This window comes from Sander lucioperca, chromosome 8 (genome assembly GCF_008315115.2).
Source record: "Sander lucioperca isolate FBNREF2018 chromosome 8, SLUC_FBN_1.2, whole genome shotgun sequence".
NCBI lineage: Eukaryota > Metazoa > Chordata > Actinopteri > Perciformes > Percidae > Sander > Sander lucioperca.
In genome coordinates, this window is record NC_050180.1 from 13,385,051 (window position 1) to 13,410,065 (window position 25,015).

General features: G+C 39.0%; 1 long non-coding RNA gene across 1 annotated transcript; it reads right to left on the bottom strand.

The window, feature by feature from the left end:
• Window positions 1–469: 469 nt before the first annotated feature.
• Window positions 470–1,912, bottom strand: LOC118495670. Its single transcript, XR_004898170.1, has 2 exons — window positions 1,043–1,912; window positions 470–893 (listed from the first exon to the last, which is right to left on the bottom strand). It is a non-coding gene; the product is annotated as an uncharacterized LOC118495670 (long non-coding RNA).
• Window positions 1,913–25,015: the final 23,103 nt, after the last annotated feature.

Consider the following 25,015-nt stretch of genomic DNA (forward strand, 5'->3'; position numbering starts at 1 on the left):
CCAACAATTTTACTTTCCAATTTTCCACTGGCTGTCTGGCCAAATCATCAGTGAGCTCAGCAAGAGAGGAAATACTCAGTAGAGGAACGCTGGGATTATGATCCAGAGAAGAGGAGAGGCAGCAAGACCTGGGAGTGGGTATGGATCATAATAACACGGTGGAGCATTCTTTAGATTATATCATTATAATGGGGTGCAATTTTCAGAAAAATGGTAAAACATATATTGCCATGTCAAGGAATAATTTATCCTAAATGTCCCACAATTTAATTTTTAATTTTTGATCAATTTAATGACACATATTAAATCATTCAAAACTAGCTATATCGAATTTTTCTCCTCAGAATTTTCCTTTACTCTTTAAGTATGCTTTTATATATATGTTTGTTTGAAGTTTTTCATGGTAAATAATAAGATGCAGGAACTTCCTCAGAGACATCTAACAAATGTTTGGTCCATCCTTCAAGGGTTTCCATGAAGGTCAATCTGGTTTCCCCTTTATTCCTGAAGGTTTCAGTACAGTACAAAGGAAACACAAAGATCACAAAGAAATGGGGGAAAGAGAGAGCAAAGAGAGAGAGAGAATGCCAGTTATGGAAATCAATCATAATGGTCAATTTAAATAAATTGGTTACCTTCTTCAGGAAAACAAAGGCTCATTTGCATTGGAGCATATACATATAATTTAAATAATGACAAGAGAGAACCACAGAACTATGACCAGAATATCTCATCTAAAGTAAAAGTGGGATATTGACTTCAAAAACAGCAGTATAGTGTTTGCGGAGGCTTTGATGAGCGCTTCACAAAAAGAGCCTTGAAAGCCTGAGATTCCTTTCAGGCGGAGAACTGCCGCACAGAGAAGGGAGACAGAGGCAGCCAGCATACACCATCTGGTTCCAGCAATGAACACACACGCACACATACAACACACACACGTGCAAATGGTCAGGCAAGCACAACAAAAAAGGAATGTGGATCATTCATGATACTACAATATTACTGAACAGCTGGAATGAAATATATCGGCCAGAACACTCACACACACAGCATAGGCCTGGCAAGTCGTGTTATTGATGTCATTCATTGTTCTCCTCTCAGCACCACTACCCAGTGAACAACCCCGACCAATAGGGGTGCTGGTGGTGAGACTTTAGTGACCCCATCTGGCAGGGGATTGGTCAAAACTCAGAGCCAAGGAGAGAGGAGTATGAAAAGAGACAGACCACCCACCAACAACAGCAGTTCCGATTGGATAATCCACCACTCGGTCCAATTGTTAGTCATCTTTCTCAGTCAAAGAAGTTGGCCTTTGTTGTTGAAGAGTGTCTCGGTAGTGTGTGGGCTTAAGCGTGCGGCAAGGAGGAAATTGAAAATTGCTGATCTCTGTCTGGCGAATAAAGAGCAGCAGCCCACAGCAGGCTGTCAGCTTGGTTATGCCACCCACTCTGACAGCTCTGCCTCTTCAATGGAGCGCAGGAGTTTCACTGAGAATGAGTTTGAGGCCTTCGGCTGGATCTGATGTAAGATTTCTTCCTAATTTGGTGTGTTATCACATGCAAACGTGGATGCTTGTGAGGAAGTCCAACATGTACTGTATATGGTTGTTTACATTCATGTTTATATGCAAATTCTGTGCTTATGTAAATTGATCCTCTGTAGTGGTTCTTTGGTTTGGATAGTGGCTCTATGAGAAAGCATTACTCACATAATTGTCTGACTTCTAAGATGAAATAAGAACAACTGCAAAATCATCACAAATAACCAGTGTCATGCTGAAAAAGTTAGTACTGCGTGTTTACCATATTACATACATTATTAAATGTTTTCCATAGCTCATAAATCCCTATGTAGATTCCTTTTAGCACAGTGATCCCAAACCTGGGAATTAGGATCCTACACATGGTCACAAGATTAATTGTACCAAATAAATCAAAGAATGGGAAAGAAAAAAAAAATACTTTCTGCAACACAAAATCATTTTCTATATACTTATGAAATAACAGATTAACCGTACTTCAGGGCTCAAAAATATATATAAAAAAAAAAAAAAAAAAAAAAAAGCCCCTTTTGATTTATAGATAGGGAACTTTCTTTTAAGGGGTCACAAGCCATACATTGTTGCTAGGTGAACTAAAAAGATTATTTACTGCATCAAGAAGGCTCGTTCCCATACAATCCCACAGAACTATTTATTCATGGAATACACAGCTAAACTTGTTTTAGTTAAGACTGCACTGCATGTCTGCGTGGTTATGTGCTGTATGTATGTTTAAGTGTTATATTGTACGTGCGTACGTACTCTATGTATGTGTATGTGAGGTTGAGTATGGACCATCCTGCCTGTGCAGTTAGCTGGCACTGCGACTGCTGTGGATCAGGAAAGGTTGTCTGAAGGTAGGGGAAGGATTAGAGCACTTCAAAGCAATGCTCACTTCTAAGCTGGCTGATGCAAAATCCGCTTTGTGCAAACGGACAGCCGGCACTCCAAAAAAAATCCAAGCCCGGAGTCGAGGACGACTCGACTGTACTCTCAATACATTCAAATTACTTGCAACAGACTCAACTTAAACACTTCTAGAGAGAATGAGTGAGTGTATGTACTCCAACTTCAAATATACAAATTCTCGAAATTGTATCAAATTATTATATCATGGCGACGCACACACACACACACACACACACAGGTTTTTGCTGATAGTTTGTTAACGTCAATACTGATTTTGTGGGATAGAAGTTTAAAAAATCGGTTAATTTACAAGTATAATCTTTAAATGTCAAACTTATACTTGCAGTGTTTGATTGTTGTTGAAATATTCATAATTTGCTAGTCTGTCTTGGGACACTGTACAGAAAGCAGTAAATATAGTGATTATGAAAACAACACATTTCACATTAAATGCAATAAAACAAATTTAACATTGTAAAATCCTACAGTAAATACTGTTTCAAACAAACTGCATTATATTCACCAAATCAGACCAGATTCAGTTCTGGCTAATATTGGTCCTACTGCATATCAGTTTATTTTTTCTTTAGAGATTCTGAGTTATCAGTATTGCTGACTGAACACACACATAGAGAGAGATACGGAGAAATGGTCTGAGCTGTCTGTGCAGTGAAATTAAGACTAGGAGGTGGGAGGGTGATGGAATGGCTGTGGTCAAAGTACAGCGGCTAGCAGGGCTGCTTCGGTAAGTCCTAAATCACCAGGAAACCCAACCATCGCTGTGATGGATGTGCGTGGCACGCCCCGGATCAGGAAACCTCCAATCCGTCTCTTAAGCAGAAATGTTTCAAAACGGACACACTGGGCTGGGTCATACACTAACTCTCCACACAAATAACACACACAGATGCATGCATGCAAATATACATGAACAGAAAACCACACAGAGTGACGCACACATAGTAAAAAAAAAGCCAGCAGTGAAGTCCAACAGATTTATGTGAGCAGAGGTGCTGTGGTCAGGTGAATAGATTGGTTAGCTGGCAAGGTGGGTGGGTTCTGTAGCCTCAGTGGCCAAGACAGACCTTCTAATCATTCCAATAGGCTGGCTGATTTATGCTGATAAATTATATCTGGAAAGAAAAATCCACCCGCATTAACAGTTCTGCCCAACTAGAAGCTATTCACAGTAAGTAAGTACATCTTACGGGAAAGTGGGCCGCGAAAGTAGTTTTTATGTCAAAGAGAAATCACAGGCTCCCTCAAATTGGTGGGATTTTCATTTGAGTGAGAAGCAAGGCTGTCTCAGCTAACGTTACCTCATTCATCTGTCACTTTATATAAGGTTTTTTGTGAACAAATATTAAATTAGAGGAAAATACGGTTAACAGTATACAGGCATTTGTGCAATTTCCAGCCTGGTCTCACAGAATTTCGTGAAATGATCACGAACTGTATAGCCAATGTATAGTCAATGAGAAGATGACGTGGCATTAAGAGCGACTACTGTAGCGAGTAGTATAAAAGCCCGAAAATCCGCGTAGGGAGGTTGGTTGGGGTGGTGGATGGGTCAAACAACACAGGACTTTCACCCAGGAGACCGGGGATTGTGTCCCGCGTGTCACGTTTCCTAAACCCAACCGTAACCGTCCCGTTATTGTTTTCCTAAACCCAACCGTTTATTGTTTTCCTAAACCCAACCATCCCGTTCTTCTTTTCCTAAACCCAACCGTCCCGTTGTTGTCCCGCGTGTCATGTAAACGTAAGCCCACCCACGACCTTTTCCTTAACTTAAGGGGCTGTGTTCATTTCACGGAATTTTTCCGTAGACCCATCACGGAATTTTCAGCGATCCGTGTTCATTTCACGGAATTCTTCTGTGGCCCATCACTGAATTTTTTGCGATTCCATGAAACTGCCACAGATTTTGAGTTAAGGGGCCGTGTTCATTTCACGGAATTCTGTGAGATCAGGTTGGCAATTTCTAATAGAGAAAACAGGAGTAGATAATGATTTGTAATAAAGTGATGAGTCATTGAACATCTAAAAAGTAATTATTAAAAGTGCAATAGTTTTCAGATGCTTTTTGAAAATAATAAACCACAAAAACAACAAAAAGAAGAGCAAACTTATATTAAAACTGGCCTTAATCTAGAACTGTGCTTTTTCTGTATTCTTTGTGGCAACATTTATTTGGCCATTTCCTTGCTATGTCCTTTGCAACTCACTTGATGTGGTGAAAAGGAATGTGACTCTAAACATGTAGTCAGCTGTTTCTGAATGTTAAAGATGAAACACAACAAGCTGGATGTTGACCAGGCCCTCGCAAATCTGTGTTATTTTGTATGGAGTCAATATGGAGGCGCACTTGGCGTTGTCCATACTGGGTGCATGTTATGTTTATCCAAACAGATTAGATTTCTGCCAGAGCATCCGTGCCAGCTCCTCTCCTATTATTCCACACTTCTTTTTTCAGCAACAATAAGTGGAAACTTCTTTGTGCAGTGAACTATCCCGCCCGGCTCAGGAAAGCTCCCATAATTAGTGTAAAGCCACAACAAAAAGTGCACCAGAAAATGATTGTTTAGATCTGTGAATCATCATTGTGAACCCTTAAATGGTTCTCTATTGCACAGAACAATTGTATAGAACTATTTTGGTGAATACATAAAATTAAACATTTCTAAACTAACAGTAATTAAAAAACACATTTAGATATTGATTGTGATATTTTAATTTCTAAAACAAGCAATTACAGTGCAGGAGAGGAGAGAATGTCTGAAAGGCTTATTCAGCCTCCTCCCCTTATACAAAAGAGGAAAAAAAATAAACAACTAAAACATGATAATTTCTCTACAAAAAAAAGGAATTCCTGAATAGTGATTTTGCAAATACAAAACAAAACCTTTTGAGCAATATGTCAGACTGCCTGCAGCATGTGCTGAATAGAACCACAGTGGACTGAGCAGGGCAGAACCCAACAGCTGACTGAATAGAGAGAAATTATGTCGGCACTACGGACTTATCACTCGACAATAACATCACATAGTTGGAAGGTGACCACATCTTTCAATTAGTAGCGATAGATTTTACAATGGATGGTTATGTTGCCCTAATCTGTGTTTAGCCCTGATGACTGATTTGTACAAGATGAATGATAATGAACATGTGTGTATGCAAGAGTTTGGCATTAATTGAGTTAGAAAATGGGCATTGAAAGAACTTTTTTAACAGTCTTGTTAAAGTTTAATTATCCCTAAAACAAGATTTACCAAAAGAGGACCTCATAATCAGGGATGTAATATAGCACGGTAAACAATTTAATCCCAATTATTTTCTCCGCAATTTATTGGCTGGAATATTTTTAAATCTGGATTCATTTACTTTTATTTTCACTGTAAATATAATTGATTTCAGGTTGTCTTGGTGGTTGTTTGCCTGTGATGATCACCAATGCCTACTTTTTAATTCCTCTCTAAACTTCTGTAGTTCGTAGGTGTAGGTTTGTTTCCCTGCTGTTTTTCTAAAAGTGTATGTCTGGTTGGTGAGCCTGTCGGTCCCACCAGTCTGAACTGTCTGAGACAGCTGGCCACTCTGAAGCAATCTGAGAGATCACTGGGCGTGTCGTCCTATTTCTCTTCATGTCAGGCCGCAGAATGAAGAAATCCATGGGATTAGTGCATGGTTTGTATTCGCTGACAGACTGGTGACAGGCCAGATCGAGAGGCAGTTTCACATTCAGTGTACCACGCCTGGCAGACATGTGCACTATATTTGGTCTTTTAAAGCATTAACAACTGCATATTCAAGGAATATCCTTTAAAACGTACTGGTTTTTCTGTCCCAAAATGATTGGAAACACCATCATTCTCAGTTATTGTGAGTTTTTCATGAGCAGATGGCTAAAGAACTATGACAGCATTGTTCAAGCTGGGGAAGTTAATGCTGCTATGAGCAGCCAATCCTACATCACAAAACTGTCACTGAATTATTCAAGTTGGATTTTGATTTGGAATGTGGGCCTTCTTTGGATAGTTTGATGGTGAAGATGCAGACAGGAGAATGGTGTATGACATGCAACAACGGTCCCCTGCTGAAATCAAACGGAGGACATTGTGGTCATACCATGGGGACAGCAGGATGCCCCTAAAAGGAAAAGAACAAAACAAGACTCTCTAACTCTATGTTCACAGGGAGATTGAGCTGCCTTCAGGCCCTGCTTGGAACTTTCCAGTTTTTATTTGCTTTGTATTTTTATCATTGTATAAATCTCTATATGATCTATAAATTTACAATAATTAGGGCTGAAAATGTGTGAACATACAGTGTGTACTGGAATATGTACATACACTGCGCACATATGATACATTATCCAATTGGTGTGTTTTGCTTGTTCTAGCGGAGTAGGGAACCACTTTTTGAGATTCCACATGTCCAGTTGATGACAACATATCAAAGCGTAATCACACTAAATATGATTTTAAATGGTTGCAGATGTCACTTTGTATGATATTGATCCACGGTGCCGCTCGGGGCTCTGTGTCTCGGCTAGCAGGTAGGCAGCACCAACCTTTCCCCGAGTAAGCGTGTGCATGGCTGCATTGATTAGGTGTGACTACTCAGGTCAGGGGGCAATTTGAGGTTGCCAGAGGGTCAAGCGTGTTGTCCAATAAAACAGCGGGACCTTCAGACTGGATCCGGCCAGTATCCTGGCAACAGGCACCGCACCCCCACCCCGAACCCTGAGAGCACTCGTCCGGTGGTGATTGAGACTACAGGGCTCCATTCTCTTTTCATCAGCTTCAATTCATGCGTTCCTACACTTGGCCTAGATGAATTACCCTGAACAATAGAAACAAGGGGTCAGTAAAGCGTTCGCCATTGTCAAAATGGAGAGCAATTAAACAGAATGTTCAGATCGCACTGCTATTGGGTGAAAACAATGTTAATGCCAAATCATCTGTGAGCATGCTGTGCAGATATGGAAAGTTTGTTCCTTTCTTTTTACTTGAATAACTGTTTCAATAAGAATGTAAAACTGTGTGTACATACAGAATACTGTCTGTTTTTATACACCACAAACAAATGTATATTTACTGTATATACCCTCATATTTTCTTCACAACAAGGAAATATTAGCATGACCTAATAACCAGGTCCACCTTGGATGCGTGTTGGTTTGTGCGTGTCTAATCTGTAATTTATGACTCAAATGTCATTGAACTTAATGCAGCCTTATTGCATCACAGGCCAGTACACTCACATACTAAGAGAATCCAAGGCAGCACCATCAAAATGTCCCACTGATATGTTTTCAAGCTATTCAAATAAGTCATTATATTAGAATAACATATGCCTTGGTATCTAATAATGTCAAGTAAATTACAAAGTGATTTTCAATGAAGAGGAGTCAGCGATTCCAGGATTACACGCTTAGTTGAATTCAATAAGGCGGTGTATAGTGTAATAGGAAACCACAGAAAAATCAGTACTTACCACATCATCTGATAAAAATGTATGCTTGCTGCTCTGCAGGACTCTGTTAAATCTATTAAAACACTTTGTCCTCCTGCTAATTTCAAAATAATATGCTGATTACAAAAGAGCAATAACAGACAACGGTGGTAAATCATCTTGCACCAATCAAATAGTTATTAAAAACACCATGAACTACGGATCATTAGCATTGTGTATCTACGGACAAAAAAATATGAGAAACAGACTGAGGAGCAAAGGCATTTGTTTCAATGATCTTTCCATACAGAAGGTTGTTAAAGTCAGAGGGAGAGAAATATAGGGCTTCAAGGGGAACTTCAAATTTTACAATATCACACACATTTGAAAAAAAAAAAAATCTCGTTACCTCTGGCTCGATAGAGAGCTGTGGAAACTCAAGAGATAATAAGCTGCAGTGCGGTGTTACCTACCTATAGCCTTTAGTTTTCAAACTGATAATAATACACCAATTTATGCCACAATTAGCTGGATGGTATGGTTTATTCTGCTATGTTTTTTTCTGGTTTATTTTTTCATTACACATTTATTTTTTCAACTTTTGATATGATATGCCTGATGGATAAAAATGTATCAAAGGTTTTTTTTAAGAAGATAAGTGATTATCGTTGTAGGCATTGTCTGCTGAACTCTTCAGCAGCAAGGCGTTATTTTTGGAAAAACTCAACACAACTCTGAAAAGTGCTTTTTGCTCAGTATGCGAGAGGTTTACATGAAATCAGCATGTTTTATATCCAGTGATTGCCAGCCTGCGGGTCAAGACACCCAAAGGTGTCACAAGAAATATCTGAGGGGTCACAAAAAGACCCATTAGAGGACACTTGTTTATTTTAAATACATTCCTTTAATCTTTGTTATTTTCTTGAATTGCTGGATAATTTAACATCTTAAGGCCTAAAAATATAAGATAACACATTGGGGGAAATCGCTCCTTTTAAAGGGGTTACAAGGCAAATGTGGTGGGAACTATTGGTCTTTTGGGTCAATGGATGTTGCAAAAGTTGTTGTTGTAGTACTTGTTACAGTAAATGAGTATCATTGTTATAAGCTAATACTGTACATACATTATACTTTGCTACACTGATTCAATATGAATATTTATATAATTTTTTAAGTTGAAATGTTTTTAGTTTTGAAAACATTTTCTACTTGTGCTACATTTTAGTCAACTATCAGCAATATTTTTTAAATGCTTCAGGTGATCAGTTATAGCAAGCTAGCAAGCCATCAAGCCATCCATTTAGCTACATTCTTCAGTCTTAACAACAATAACAAAACCTTTTTTAATAAACAACCTCATCACCATGAAAACCAACACAATTGGCAAAATAAAAATAAAATGTAGCTTAATACACAAAACCTATGACAAAATGTATTGACTTTTTTTATTTATAAAAATACCATGCCAGTTATGGACAGTCAGTGTGATCATTCCTCAGTAGATGCACAGCTAAGCCATTGTTTACTGTTTCAAACAACAGGGAACATTAGTAAAAGTCAGCAGATGATGATAAAAGATGACAAGACTAAAACATAAATGTATTTTATTTTAAATTAAAAAAATGTGTAACGTCATGGCAAAATTCAATTTCAGTAACACACAGAGAAGAGAAAATGATCAAACCCAGTCGTGTGTTTGTTGGATGAGGAATTAAGCAGCTTCCTGATGAGACACAACACATTACCATTCTAGCAATCTCACTCAACACCCAATGGCGCCCATGTTGAGTTGAGGTAATGTAAATGTGTCATTAACTGGCATATGCTGCAGTGGTGATAGGTGTTGAATGGTCTCCATAGCAACAATCATCAATGGGTGCACAGCAAAGGTAGTTAACACGGAAGTGAGGCGCTCACTTTTAGCTTTTTTGTCAATTGATATTTTCCTCAGTTGTATTTATTTTCTTCTTTAAATGAAATGACAGCAATGCAACAATACCTTTACTTAATAACAGCACTTTGTACCTGGCAGTATGTCAAGTGTACAAGTTAAAATATCCTTCCCATAAACTACAGTTGTCCCTGATCCGTAGCAGGATACTCACACAGTCCACAGAGAGCTTTTCCAGGACACCTAGAGAAGGGCCTAACCAAGCACCAGGCCCTGCCCCTGGGACCAGCATCATCCATCCCCTGCATCATGACACTGATGACTGTAATGTGTGTCAAGTGGTTTACACAGTGGTGCATCCTATTGCAGCCAGTCCATTTTTCCCAAACACCTCCACGGCTGTAAGTAAAGGCTGGTCTATGCGTGTGTGTAGGTGTGTGTGTGTGTGTGTGTGTGTGTGTGTCTGTGTCTGTGTGTGTGTCTGCATGTGTGCGCCGGCTGGAGGAGTTACTATATCTGCATAAAGACTGTGATTTACTCTTCTGTACTCCAAATATTTGCTCTCCCTGTATCTGATAATGAAGATTATGTTCTCCCAGTTTGCTGAGAATAGGTGTGCGTGAGTGTGTGTGTGTCCATGTTAGCCTCCGTAATTGGGCGAGCTCTGCTCTCCCTCGGAGCCCCCAGAGGTAGAAAAACTCACCGTGCCATTACATCCTCCTCCTCGCTCCCTTCATTCAATTTGTCACACACCTCCTCTTCTCCCTGCAAGTGTTTGCACCTGTGTTTGTGTGTGCACATGCAAGTTCAAGTGTCTGTATGGTTATGAGTTTTTGGAGGCTGGTGTGTCCTCACGCATGGTGTGTTTGGGTTTGTTATTTGTGTGTGTGTGTGTGTGTGTGTGTGTGTGTGTGTGTGTGTGTGTGTGTGTGTCTCATAATGAAGCCATATGGCCTGTCTGTCAGTCTGGAGCTGCCAGCACTGGGAGCTGTGACGCTGGCAAAGAGCGCTGAGATGAGACGTGAATGGCATACCCCTTTCTTCTTCTCTTCTCTCCTCTCATCTCCTTTCTTCCTCTTCTTTTTCCTCTCTTCTTTTTTTTCCTCTCTGCTCCTCCTCCTTCCCCCTGTTGTCTTCTACCCATCCCTCTGTCCTCCTCCCCTTTTTTCTCGTCTCTTCATATTTACTTTCTTTACTCTTCTGCCCATCTGCCCACTCTTTCTTTACTACTCTTCTGCCATCTTCTTGTGCTCTCTACTTCTCTTTTTTGTTATAACACCCACTCACACCCCAGTACTTTTTCTCCTTTCCCTCGTCCTCCACATTAGTCCCTGTTGTTTTCGCTTTTCCCTCCCTCTCCTCCAATAAGATTAAGTAGTGTGAAACAATCCATTTCCACATTTTCCTGTGAAGCCCGGAGAGGAGACTGTGGCCTGACCTAAATTTACATGTTAGTGAGGGAATCTAGATGACAGCACATGGAGGAGGGAGAGTGAGAAAGACCTAGAGTTGAGGAGGGGGCGTCAGGGACTTCCTCCAGACAGTAAGAAAAATATTTATCTATGTTTTTGTTCCGATGAGTAACTTCAAAAGTTAAAATTGCGATTCTCAGTTATGTCTGTTATTTGATTATATGTCCTTTGAGATAATAACTCTGATCCGCTGCCTTAATACATTTGGGTTTTAAGCTAATACACATTATTTAAAAAAGATAATTACTTATTTTTAAATTAGAAAACCTTTTTTTCAGATTGGTTGGCATCTAAATAAATTAATACATCATGATAAAATTAGTTTATAAATCATAATGTCACTATATACATAATGTAAATAAAAGATGCACAAAAATCTAGAATTTAAAATAAGTTTGAGAAAAACAAGCATCACATTGAGTTATTGTACAGAATATGGTGAGAAACAATGAATATTTGTTGTTTTTTTAAAGTAGAAAAAAAGACAAAAAAACACTGGTTTAAATCTGTACTGTCTATTTTATTTAAAAATATATAGGTATAATCACTTACACACAGTAGTTGATCTGAGATGTTGGATATTTGTCTTTTTTTTTCATTTTATTGATTTTTTTTATTTGGAGTTGGAACAGCCAAATATTATTTTAAAACATATTCCCCAATATAAGGATGAGCATACTTAAAAGTGAGAGTTTAGCAATGGGACAACTCTGACACAAAACATTTCTGTATCAGCACAGCTGAGATGTTGCTTTAGGTTTTTATCATTACTTTTTCATATATATATATTTTTTTAAATTACACAGTATTGATTTCAACTAAAAAGCTATATATGTATGTATCAATAGACACATCAATAAAAGGAAGATTTAATTTGACTGTAATTATTATTTTCTTTTTTTTATGCAAGAGTTTTGTGTGGCCTCACAATGCTTAATGACTGTTGGACAATATTGAAGATCTACTGTATGTCTAGTGTTATTATACATCCACTATTACTTTATGAACCGGAACGTTTAAGAACTATTGCAAATTTGGAATAATACGGAGAGTAGCGCAATTATAATATAACATTTTAATATAACATAACATTACATAATTGTAATTCGGTAGATTTATACAATTTTAGGATTATACGATGTATCGTGTGTCTCAATCTAAATGGCAAAATAGCCAATGAGTGTTTACAAATGTAGCTTATGTTAGAAAGTGATTAGCTGTTGAGAAGAAAAAAAAAACAACTTATAAACAGTAGAGTCATTTTTGCTTATTATAATTGTGTGCTCACTCTGTTGCAGACACAATTAGGTCATCATCATATATCCATATTTTTAACATTACTTGGCTCGAACAACAGAACCTTCTGTGGTGTAAGAAATGAATCAGCCTGAATTCAACAATTTTCAACCAGTAAAAGACAGAACATTTTCAAAAGCATACCAACATACATGCCCTACATATTTAATACTACCTGCAAACATGGATTGAATTCTACAGTCATTTTACGCAATACTTTAAGTTAAAATCCCATTTAAGAGGTGAAGGCTACATTTATCTGCCATCTTACAGGCATGTATACTGTAGAGGTTCAAATGATAATGAATTTATATTGTTATATATATACTGTATATATAGGGTTTTTTTATAGTGTGAGGTACTGTTGTGCAAATAGAATAATTCAGTAGTAGAACTTATCCAGGAATTATCGTTCTGCTTTTTTAATCTGTTCATTTTGGGCTCTCCCTCTTCCTCTATTTTTGTCTGCCATGTGTCCTCTGCAGGGAGCAGACGAGGTAGACTGCTTCCGCATGCATGGGTGTGAGAGGAAGATTGAAACCCCCTTCACTTGCTGAGACACACATTGATGGCTCAGTTTGGTGTGTGTTTGTGTGAAAAACACTCACGCAATGGTATAAGATAGTTTGTTCCTTAGCTGAAGGGAGTAGGACTTTCACTCTGTGTGTGTGTGTGTGTGTGTGTGTGTGTGTGTGTGTGTGTGTGTGTGTGTGTTGACTATTTGTTGGTCTTACACTGCGCCTGTGTAACTGTGCATGTGTGTGTTTTTGTTCCAGCTAGGTGGCATGAATTAGGCCTCTGTGTTTGCCAGTGTTCCCGTATGTGGGATGGCAGCAGCTTGCGTGATCAGAACAAAGCAAGAGAGCATGACAGAAAATCCCTCAATACCCGGCCTTTAAAAAATGCAGGAGGCCAACGCACGCAGAAGCAAGTAAGGTAAATGTATAAATTATGGACCAAAAAAAGTCTGCTTCAAAAAGAGGGAGAGATCCCCCACATGAGGCAGCAAACTTTATTGCATGTGAAGAGCGAGTGGCTGCAGCTGCTGAGTGTTTTCTGGAGTTCCTTCACTCCGCCTTCCTAAAAAAATGAGCCAGCACCTTTCTAATAAATGGACCGTGTAGAGCCCCACTGCCAAATATTTGGCATTAAGCCAGAATGTTTCGTGTTCAAGTTGACCGGCAAAAAAAATAAATAAAAAAAACTGTGTAAGAAATACTTCAAGCAGATTTCAAGATTTTGTAAAATCATTTCTCATCCATTATTTTGAGTGTTTACCATCCTGAAATCACACTGCAGATTAACACGTCACTTGACTGTTGTAAAGTCAAATAATAAATAATTTTATATACAGGGAATTATTTACAATACAAACAAAATTGCAAAGCAAAATACAATATGAAAAATATGCATATCCACACAGGCAATGATGTAATACATTAACAAAAATGTGTTTCATTTTTTTGTATTTGAGTTTTTTTTTTATAGTCACATTGAAATAAGTGAGAATATTCTAATGTTAAAATGAAACGTACCAGTGCTTCTGATTATCTTGTTTTAATCTTTGTTTAATTTATTGTTTTACTTTTAATTTTCTCTCTTTACCAAAAAACATCATCACAAAACAAAGTTATAGGCTATATATATATAAAATATATAGAAGAGTAAGAAAAGTAGCCATGAGAGATTTGAATTACTTTTTAGACAGATGATTTAAAAAAGCCTAAATTATTTTAATGTGTATCACTCTTATTCATTTTCCACCAGAGACAGTGAGCAGCAATGTAGAAGATAATTACAATGTGTTTTTTTCTAATATGTCAGACTCTGCTATATTTACAGAGTTGATTGACTATTTCATTATATATGCCAACAAGTACGTTATCACCTTTTGTTTAATTTTACGGTATATAACTAAACTATATAACATATTATATAAGTAAAACAGCTTTTTTCCATAAAAGATTACATCCTGAAATCATGACTCATACTGTACAACTGCTTTGGACTTGTATAACTAACTGGCACATTGATATTAAGAAGAGAATGAAAGACTGAATGACTATAACCACAATGTACCCGGGAGAGTTCTTTTATAAAATTGTTTATACTAAATAAAATTCGTCATGCATTTGTTCTAAAAGTTTTGACCTTGTGTCTAAATCAAAGCGCCAGTACAGGGGGAACAATCCAGCTTCACTGAAGGTTGAAAGAGAAAACAGACCTAATTTGTTTTTAAATCATAATTAAGACGAGCAATTTCTTTTGCAAATTTGAATAGGTTTTAACTTCAAAAGTAAAGAATTTCCATAAGCTTTTAGGGGCATACCAGTAATTGTGTCAACCATCATTTTTAAGCGTACAGGGGAACACAGATTTTAAAAGCAAAGTCCTAAATAAAACAGCAGACTATAATATGATATGAGTGAAACAGTCTTTTCTGTAATTTGGAGCTTGTAATTTTTTTAAATTTTTTTACAAAGGGTGTCCTGATTCTGAGGTGCTATTTTTTAATGCTGTAATTTAGTGTTTATGAATTCCCTAACTGTACAAGGAAACTGTTCTGATGCCACCTAAACACATGACCAAGGTTTCATGTCAGACTACCAAATGATGCAGCCGCTTTCCTTTTAAGCAGGCTGTGTGTTCCTTTGTGCAAATAAGTGTGTGTGTGTGTGTGTGTGTGTGTGTGTGTGTGTGTGTGTGTGTGTGTAGTGAGCATGCGCATTCGACTGGAGTCCTCTTTAAACTGTGCATCAAGGCATGACTAACAAGTCAGCACACAAGTCGGTCCTTGCCCGCCATGACAACGCGGCGTCATCGCTGGGATTTAGAGGTCGCCTATCATCGCTCAGGCAGGGTCTAAAAATCTTCACGACACAGAGTTTGCATAGTTACATACTGTACTGACGCAATGCACTTCAGGTGGACAAGACATGTCATTATTCCTGGTGGGGATGGTCAACCCAAGTCAAATGCTATTTATGTGTCTCACTTTCAACAAAAAAAAACTAGGAAACAAAAAACATACAAAAGTAATGCAATCAACCCATAAGAGCACTTTAAACAGAAGAACATGTTTATATGCTGTGTAGAAATTTGAAAAGCATTACACAGATATTACAATGCAATATGAAATAATATTACATTGAGAAACAATGCATTATTACATTATTAATTAATTAATACAGGCACATAGGCTGCCATGTATAGTAACTTGATGGAGCGCTGTGGAGTCAACATTAGAGAAATATGGCATAAAATCACCAGCTGAGGCACACTGATATTATACTGTATGTTACAGTGTATATTAAGGAGAGAATGAAAGTTCTCTGTGAGGGCATGACTCGGTACAGTGAAGTACTGGACAGTCAGATCATAAACAAACAAACACTTCATTCCAATGTCGCCTTCCTTTGAACTACATACATTATGGTACAGCAGCCCTCCCCTCACCTATTTGTAGGTGCAATTTGCAAAAATATTTGTTTGATACGAAAGGCGGTGAATTATTCAGGGATTATTTAATAATGCAGCGATGTGAGGGGGAGACTCAAAACCATGGCAGTGAAAACTGCTCAGCCTGGCTGCCTGGAAGCTCCTGCACAGATACAGAACACGCCATATGCATTGCCCTGTTTAGTTTCTAATTGGCAGCCATACCTAGTCTTCTCAGATGCACAACCTTCATTTTGCACTTTTACAGTCCCTTACATATATCTCATTACTGAGCAAAGTAGAGACAATGTAAATTTGCTCATTTGCTTTTCCCATAAGCTGGAAGTCCCCTAGATGCACCCAGAATAGCACATAACTCAGTGACACTAAGTGCACAGATTGTGTTTGAGTGTGTGTATGTGAGAGTGTGTGTTTGCATTAATCTGGGAATCCTGCAGTTTGACGAACAGACAAGTGCTATCGTTAGAAAACAGCTGCACTTGTCACCAAACAGAGACGGCCCCAGCAAAGTACAACTAAAGCCGAGATGATAAAACACACACACACACACACACACACACACACACACACACACACTTTAGGTGAGTCACCACTTCTTAAAGAAGCAGTGGGTGGTTACGGCACCAGCTTTAAATAGACAGTATACAGCACAGAGACAATCTGTAGAGTAACTGAAACTGACAGAGACAGAGACAGAGACAGAGAGAGAGAGAGAGAGAGGAGAGAGAGAGAGAGAGAGAGAGAGAGAGAGAGAGAGAGAGAGAGAGAGAGAGAGAATAAGACAGGGAAGTCAGGAAAATGGGAGAGAATTTGGGAGAGTGTATTTGAGTTGTGCTGAGTGTGTCGTGCTGAGCTGGAGGGCTAGGAATCATCTCACATCCGTCATGGAGGCTGGTTGCAGGGTCAAACTCGGTGCTGTGGCGAATGGCCCTGTTATCTCACTGCTTTACATTCGCTGCGCTGCCTTTACTCAAAGGCGGCAAAACAGGGCTGGAAGACAACCAAAAATAGAGACGCCCAATTAGAACTGCTCCCAAAGCTTTGATGGAATTAGCAGTGAAAGGGAGCTTGCATAACCCACCCTCCCAGAAAACGACAAAATGTGCAGACAGCATATGCAATGCTTGTCCTATTTACTGGAAGTGAGTCCTGGGTCAATTTTCTGCTGCCATGAAAAAAAATGGCATAAACAAACGTTTGTGCAGAAGGTAACTTCCTCTTTCTTGTTGTCAATTTTTGTAACACAGATTTTTGCCTGCTGTTACATTAAGTGTGGCCCATGTGAGAAATCATCCAGGGGTTGGTGTGTAGCCTACAGATACTGAGCATATATGTATCCTGGTGTATATACTCCACATCAGCAGCAGCCTGCCTGCCTCAGGCTGTACAGCCACACACTGCAGAAGGGAGAAGCTGACAGTTATTTCATCAGGATACTTTATTTACACCACATTTTCTTAAGCTGCCTAATGCCAAACGCTGACAGACACAACTCAAGACACCACCATCATTTTAATGAGGTGACACTCAGTAGAAATCTGATTTTTAAAAACTGAAAATAAATACTAAAAGAGCATAGAGTATTTGAAATGATGAATGCCTAATTGTTTTGTGCACAAATAAGGATGTTTTTGTAACTATGAATTTGAGCAAAGTCATGTATTAAAAAAAGTCACCTAATGTATTTAAATAAGACATTACTGATGAATATCAAAGAACTTTTGAATGTAATTAGATGAAACAAGCCATTGCCATGACATTTTCCAAAGATGGTATTGTCAGTTGACTTTTTTTAGAATACTGTTTACAAGTTTGTCTATGCATTTTTGTAAAGGTTTTTCTTTGTTTTAGCTTTTCAATTATCCATCTCTTGTTCACAAAAAGAAAATCATTTTCTTTCATAAGGTGACTCACAGTAAGTATAGCATTCTTCTAGCTTAGTACAAACTGACACAGTGCTGGTGTGGAGACAGTCTGTCCCCAGGGGTTTGGTCATAGCCCAGCAGCCAATAGTTCAACTGCTGACTGGACTGAGTGGCAACAGCAGAGACACATTGGAAACCCAGCTGTACTTGAAAACAACAAACAGGCCTACAGTATATCACCACATTGAATATTCTAGGACTTCATCCCTGCCTTTTCACCCAGGGTTATCATGTGTACAGAACATAGAGAATCTAGTCTGAATTGAATATAAAACATTGAAATAATACGTTTTTTGTTGCCTTACCAATGACAGAATGATGAATCAGAAACAATGCTAGAATTAATCTTTTACAATTTGAGTGCATAACAGCAGGGAATTTGAAAAGCTGCTACAATTGTGCTTAATGACTTTACACAGTTCATTTGAAGTTCCCAATAAAAATAAATTTTTAAACCACATATATTAATAATAATTATTTCAACCTAACCTATAATAACTTTTGTAGACAGTAAAATATTTGAAAATAACCAGACACACACACATACCCCATTAAAGCGAGTCTGTCAGCAGTCTGTATGCTTTTGATATTTTTTTACCAATCATTTGTCCATCAAAGGGGCCAATAACTGTTATATTTAACCAGACATTTATCTTCCATTGTGACCATTTTCATGCAGAACATTTTGACTATCAAAATATTTTGACTATTATTCCTCTATGCTATAGAGCACCATTGTTCATAAACTCATAAAGACATCAGTGTTCCTTCATTATGAATAACATGGGCACTGTAGCTAATTTGGAGTCCATCCCAAATACACAATCCTGCAAACGTAAAAACTTTAATCCATGGTTGAATGTAGTCCCCAACAAATTAAATCAGGCAGGGTTAATTGCAGGTTTTACAGATTGTTACATAAAATCTCAAAACACGTAGATGATTTGCCTGGTCAGATATTTGGTGTAAAAATAATAAGACATCAAGACAAGACAAACTCCTTAAAGAGGCTAATATGCTAAAACAAATGATCAGTCCTACACTCCTAATAATGTTACTTGCCACAGTGACAAAAAAAGACTGGACAACCCCAGACAGAGGCCAGTGACAGAATATGGGGGGGGGGGGAGGACTATGGCAGTTAATGGGTTAAGTCTATGGAGCAACTCCCCTCCAGCTACCTATGCAGACAGAGAGAGAGTGAAGGAGAGAGAGAGGCTGGTGATTGTTGGGAGCTTCGTCCTCCTCCTCTCAATAGTAAGGAGTCGGATAGAGGCGGTGGGGGTGGAGCGAGTCGGGGGGGGGGACAGAGAGCGCCGCCGAGCGTGCCTAATCGGACAGGACAGTTCCTGCTTATTATAGAACCAAGCACGGATAATAAAATCTGAATCAAACTGCCAGCTGAGAGCCACGAGAGAACCTCCTACTCTTCAATTTTTAAAGTTATGGAAGCGCTTGACACTGAGGTGGATCAAATAACACCAGTGTGCGTGCAAATACTTACTTAGCGAGCCAGCGCAGCCCAAACTGTGCAGCCGACACGCAGGTGAGCAGCACTGCAACTCAAGCTAATTTCACCACAGCCCCACTACTACCCCCACCCTATACTCACTCCCACCACCCACCACTCCCACGCCCTGCAAACTCAGCAACTGTCACAATCAACCCCCCTTGAGTGGGCACAGTTAATTTCTTTCCATTAGTTTTCATGAGAGCGGTGACCGCAATGACAAATTCATGTTTTGGCTGCTGGCAACCGGTAGCAATCACGGAAACACCAAAACACCCAAACAAAGAGGAGGCTTAGGAGAGAAAGGAAAGAGAGACAGGGACAGCCAAGGAGAGGCTGGCATCTCTGAGTGAGCTGCAGGCCAACCTCTATCTCTTACAAATTATGCTCATATGCAGCTGATTTGCATTAGCAAAATACTTTTGGGGGGGAAATATAATGCTGCCTGGATTAAGTTTTTCTTCTGCATATTAGGCAGAATGTTAATATTGATATATCTGCCAATTTTTCACTGCCAAAGTTTTTCGACAAGCACAATTGTTTGTGCCAACTCAAGTAGGTATGTTATATGTTTTAAAGTTAAGTTGAAGTTATAAAAGAAGTCAGTGCCAACTACTAGTGTGAAAAGGGACTCAAACTGGGTTGCCAGTGTTGAATACAGACAATTTGTAAAGTCATCCCACACCTGTACTTTTTACTGCTCACTTATTGTAGGACATTAAACATACATATACTTGCTATACTGTACATTGCCACTGTATAGATTGGAGCACACGGTAGCTAACATAGCGATCAGCCAGAAGGCAACTGTATCCGAGGCTGCCAGTCAACATGGCCTCCATTTCATTGGTTCCCTTCAGTTTCTTGATTGTCTTTGCACATGGTGGACAGTTGAGAAGGGTGGGACCTCCACCTCGACACCCCCTAAAAAATGACGCTGACTTGGAGTAGTTTAATTTCTCGTTTTCTCGTACAAAATCAGTGTTGGGTATGGTTACAGGTGCAACAAAGGACCCTTCAAACCACACCCTTCATCACTGATGTTCAGAGGTGAAACAGACTTCCAACCATGAAGACAAAAAACACTGCTTTTCTGCCTGGTGTCAAGTTACTCTCTATACTTATGCATCAGTCATGTTGTATCAGAGTTACAGTTATTACAACTTTTCAACTTGGAACATCCTTACACCACCAACTCTGCAAACATTTAACCCTCTTAAGTCGTCTCATGACGTGAACGCTCGCAGGTCACGGACATATGACTTAAACGCAGCATTAGCACGATGTTTTTTTTTTTTTATAATTGCTGTCAAAATAATATGGTCAACAAGTAAAGGAAGAAGGAAATCAGTGCCTTTTGAGCATTAAATAAAACTCACTTGATTCACAAATTCTTGCAGGTTAATCATTGGTCTATCTGAGTTGTGCTAACTGAAACAGGCACAGCTCTGAATCCCTACCCTGATTTAGAATGCAGAGTGTGGAAATAATCATGCATCATCAGCTTTTTGAAATGTTTATGTATTCAAGTCACCTCATGATCTGAATGGGTTGATTAGGTCTGTGGTGTAAGGGTTTCACCTCCCTGATGAAAACTGAGCAGAAGGTTGGCAAATATTAGCTCCTTGATTTGCTCAAAAAACTCCCCAATTTGTCATGGAAAATAGTAAAAGTTTCCCTTGCTCTTGAATGAATCGTTTGTCTTCATGAATTGCCAGAGCATAGCAAACAATAGTTGACATATTAACATACAGGATGTCAAAGATTAATTTGTACATGTGCTACATGGTGGTATGTGTAGCTCACTGATAGCAGCCAAAGCTGGCCAGTATTGTTGAAATAGCACCTGATATAGCTGGCATCACAACTGTGTGAAAACGAGTGCTGAGGGGACAAGGACAACATGTAATTAATGTGTGAATGTGATAGGCCAAGGGTAATAATATCAAGAAACAAATTCAGTATTAAACATCTGAACAGCAAAACACAGCTGCTAGCTGGTGGCTAACACTCCTCCCTAACTGCTCAGAATACACACAACAACCTGTTACTTCATTCATACATTTAATGCATTTAAGTTTTGATCTTGGAAAAAGATACATCAATATCAGATTTTGCCAGTTAAACAATCTTTAACGTGTAAAATGTCATCAATGCCTTTATTGCCATGTTCTTTTGCGTGACCAAAATAGTTAAAAAAAAAAAAAAGCCATTTGTGAGTTTGAATTAATAAATTGTGTGCACAAATTAGTTTTCCCCTCTGTGACACCAAGCTGCCTCCACAGTATTCAAACACCCTGTATTTGATTGTCAACCTTTTCCTCCCTGACAGTAGGAGTGCCATCTGTGCTGGCAGCCCCCATTTGTAGTGCTTAGTCAGCCCCAAACCATATGTTTGGTCATTGCTCTGTATGTTTTTTTTTTTGCCTCATCCGTGTCCACTGACTCCTCTGCTTGTCTACTGTTGTATGTCTGATGCCTGTAAAAAGCTCCAAAGCACATATCCTTTATTTATTCAGGAAAGTTTCACAGAGACCCAAGCGCTCTTTGAATAGCCTGTTCTCACTGACACAGCACAGAACGAAGGAGCAGATAATGCTTTCCTACTTTGATGTAGTCCAGTTGAGTGAAACCTCTCAGTATGAAGGAGTGTGTATTTCTGTGCTTCAGCAAATTACTGAGTAATCCATTGGAGTATTAAGACTAGAGAAAAGTAGTATTAAGAAGTTGCAGTAAGTTTTTTGAAGAAAAATGTGTAATGCTTATTAGGTGCATTTGCATGGCAGCACAACGTGCAAAATAAAGCTAAGCAAAAAAGGGTTTTGTGGTCAGTGTGAACACACTTTTAGGTTTCATTTCATCAAGCCAAAGTACAATTTGGAGCATCAATTGTTAAACAGTTTCCATGATAATTCATACAAAAGCAAAAAGCAAGGTCATTATTTTTGGATGGATGCAATCACAAATCTGAGCTTTCAGGGAGTTTTAATTAAAGCAATAATATGACAATGTTTGGATCCACAGTAGTTGTTACTGTGGCAACCAATGCATTTCCTGCATAGCTGATGAGTGATGACCACATTTTATTCTCATTAACATGACCACCACTTTGCTGTGTTCAAGCTCTTAACTCAAAAGCCTTTTGGTTACATTAAAGAGCATAATGCAAACCAGTTCTTATCATTTGCCCCCGTCCAAGCCCTGAGTCTTGTGGGATTCTCCTGGGACATCCACACAGCTGTGGTGTGTTTTGAAAAGTTTGTCACAGGGAGGATATGAGGAGCAATGACTCACTGTATGGTATCATTAGGTCTGTGATGTTTATGATACTAATGAATTTAAAATGTTCTCATCCCTTTAAGGCACTGACACACCAACCCGATTATCGGCCGTCGGACAGTCTGGCTGACCCGAGTCTCTTTGGTGTGTTCTGTGCTGTCATCAGTCAGAGGAGCCGTCAGCGTTCATTTGGGCCGATTTGACTTGTTGAATTGGCCAGTGGGCAGTCGGACTCAATGACCAATTACCGGAAATGACGAGCGGGATGAGCATGATGAATGCCTCTCAAAATCTGACGAAAATCTTTTAAACTGACCTTTGTCGATATGAAATGAAGACAGATCAGTAACTGCATGGCCTATTTCTCGCTTAAAATGTTTTTCAGAAATACATTTCGGTGAACTATTTCCGTAAAATACGAGATTGTATACCGAACGAGCCGCCATTATGGTCTGGCTTTGAAATTCGGGAGAAGCCAGACCCACGTGAAGCATTCGTCCAATCAGCTGCTAGTTTTCATGTTTTGGGCGACAATACAGATTAGCGCCGCCTGCTGTTATGGAGACGTATTACGTCTCGCGCACGTGCAGAACGTACGCTCAAGTCGGCGTCGCCTCGGTGTGTTCCAAGGCACTTTTTTGACCAACTCGGGGAGACTGATCAATCCGACTGCCTTTTCTGCCGAAGGTCGGTCGTCGGGTTGGTGTGTCAGAGCCTTTAGGGAGACCTCCCTTTCTTATGCCTTGCAAGGTAAAGATCTCTTCATGTCTGTATCCCAGCAACTAGTGGGGATTTAGTGTAAACCACCTTCTGCAAACAAACATGGCCTTAAAACCAGGTTGTAGTCATTCAGTCAAACCCCCAGTATATACTGTATTAAAGACTCATACCTGAGTCACTAAAAAGCACCTGATTTCTGGTTTCTGGTTATTTCATAGCACCCAAATCTGATTTAACACTGTTTAACACATGTGAAGGGTTTTCATTTCAAATGTGAAATAGGAGCAAACATTTGATATTGATGTAAATTATAACACTAGTTCACTTTATGCAAAAGAGTTTTTGGTATTGTAATACAGGGATTTTGTTTATTTGCAAATTAAACTAAAATGGATATATACACACGCATTTCGCAGACACACAGACATTTTGTGAAAATCTGCACCAATTAATATTCATGTGGTACAATTCATCAGAATTTACATAATACAGCGATTAGACTCAACAGGCCTTGAGACGAAAAGTTTGAAATTCAAACTCAGTTGATTCCGCTGACAGCAGTCACTATGCACTAATATGATAATGTAAGACCCATGCATACAGACAGACACGCAGGGACGCATGAACACACACTCACATTGTGTCATCTGCTCTCAACAGTAATTTATCCATCTGTGATGAGATCTGGCAGGCCAACATGACAGGATAATGACTAGGCTGACAAGTATGAGCAGTACAAGAAACAGAAATGGGTAAAAAAACAAAGAGGAGGATGTTGGATCTTTTCAGGGTGTGTGTGTGTGTGTGTGTGTGTGTGTGTGTGTGTGTTTGTGTGTTTGCGCGTGCGTGTGTGCAAGCGGACAGTGGAGGCTGTTAATTACTGTGATAAAGAGAGAGAGAAGGCTTGTCACGTTAGCCACCGGGTGGCATTGACAATAGAAGATGATTTACATGACTGATATGATGGAAGGATGTGGAGGGCTCATCAGGTAGAAAAAGATGATTATGCCTTGCAAAGTAGTGTGTGTGTGTGTGTGTGTGTGTGTGTGTGTGTGTGTGTGTGTGTGTGTGTGTGTGTGCAACAGAGAGAAAGAGAGAGGGAGCGTCTGTGGGCATTTATATGTACACATCCTCTGTTATTGTCTCTTGATGTTGACCTGTCTTTGTAACATTTCATTATGAAAAACACAGACTGAGACAGCTTGCATTTTAATTTGAAATGTTATCAAGCAAAACCATGAAGCAAAATTGAAAAATTAAAATATACGGAGTGAGCCGTTCTAAGTTTCGAAGAATTTTAATGAGGTGAGTGTTTCAAACGTTATTTAGTGGAAGTTTTTAAAGTCTGACTTTAAGTCTCAATATGAGAAAAAAATCTGGATAAACACTGAATAAATTATCTGTTTGTAAAAACATCCAAAGCAGTTTCTGTCTGGCTGCAAGGTGTATGTCTATGGGTTCATCTCAACCCACTGAAAAATATTCCTTTGGTGACATACCCAAAGATAGGAGAGGGTAAGAGAAAAGAGAAACAACTGATGTAAGAGGAAACACAAGACA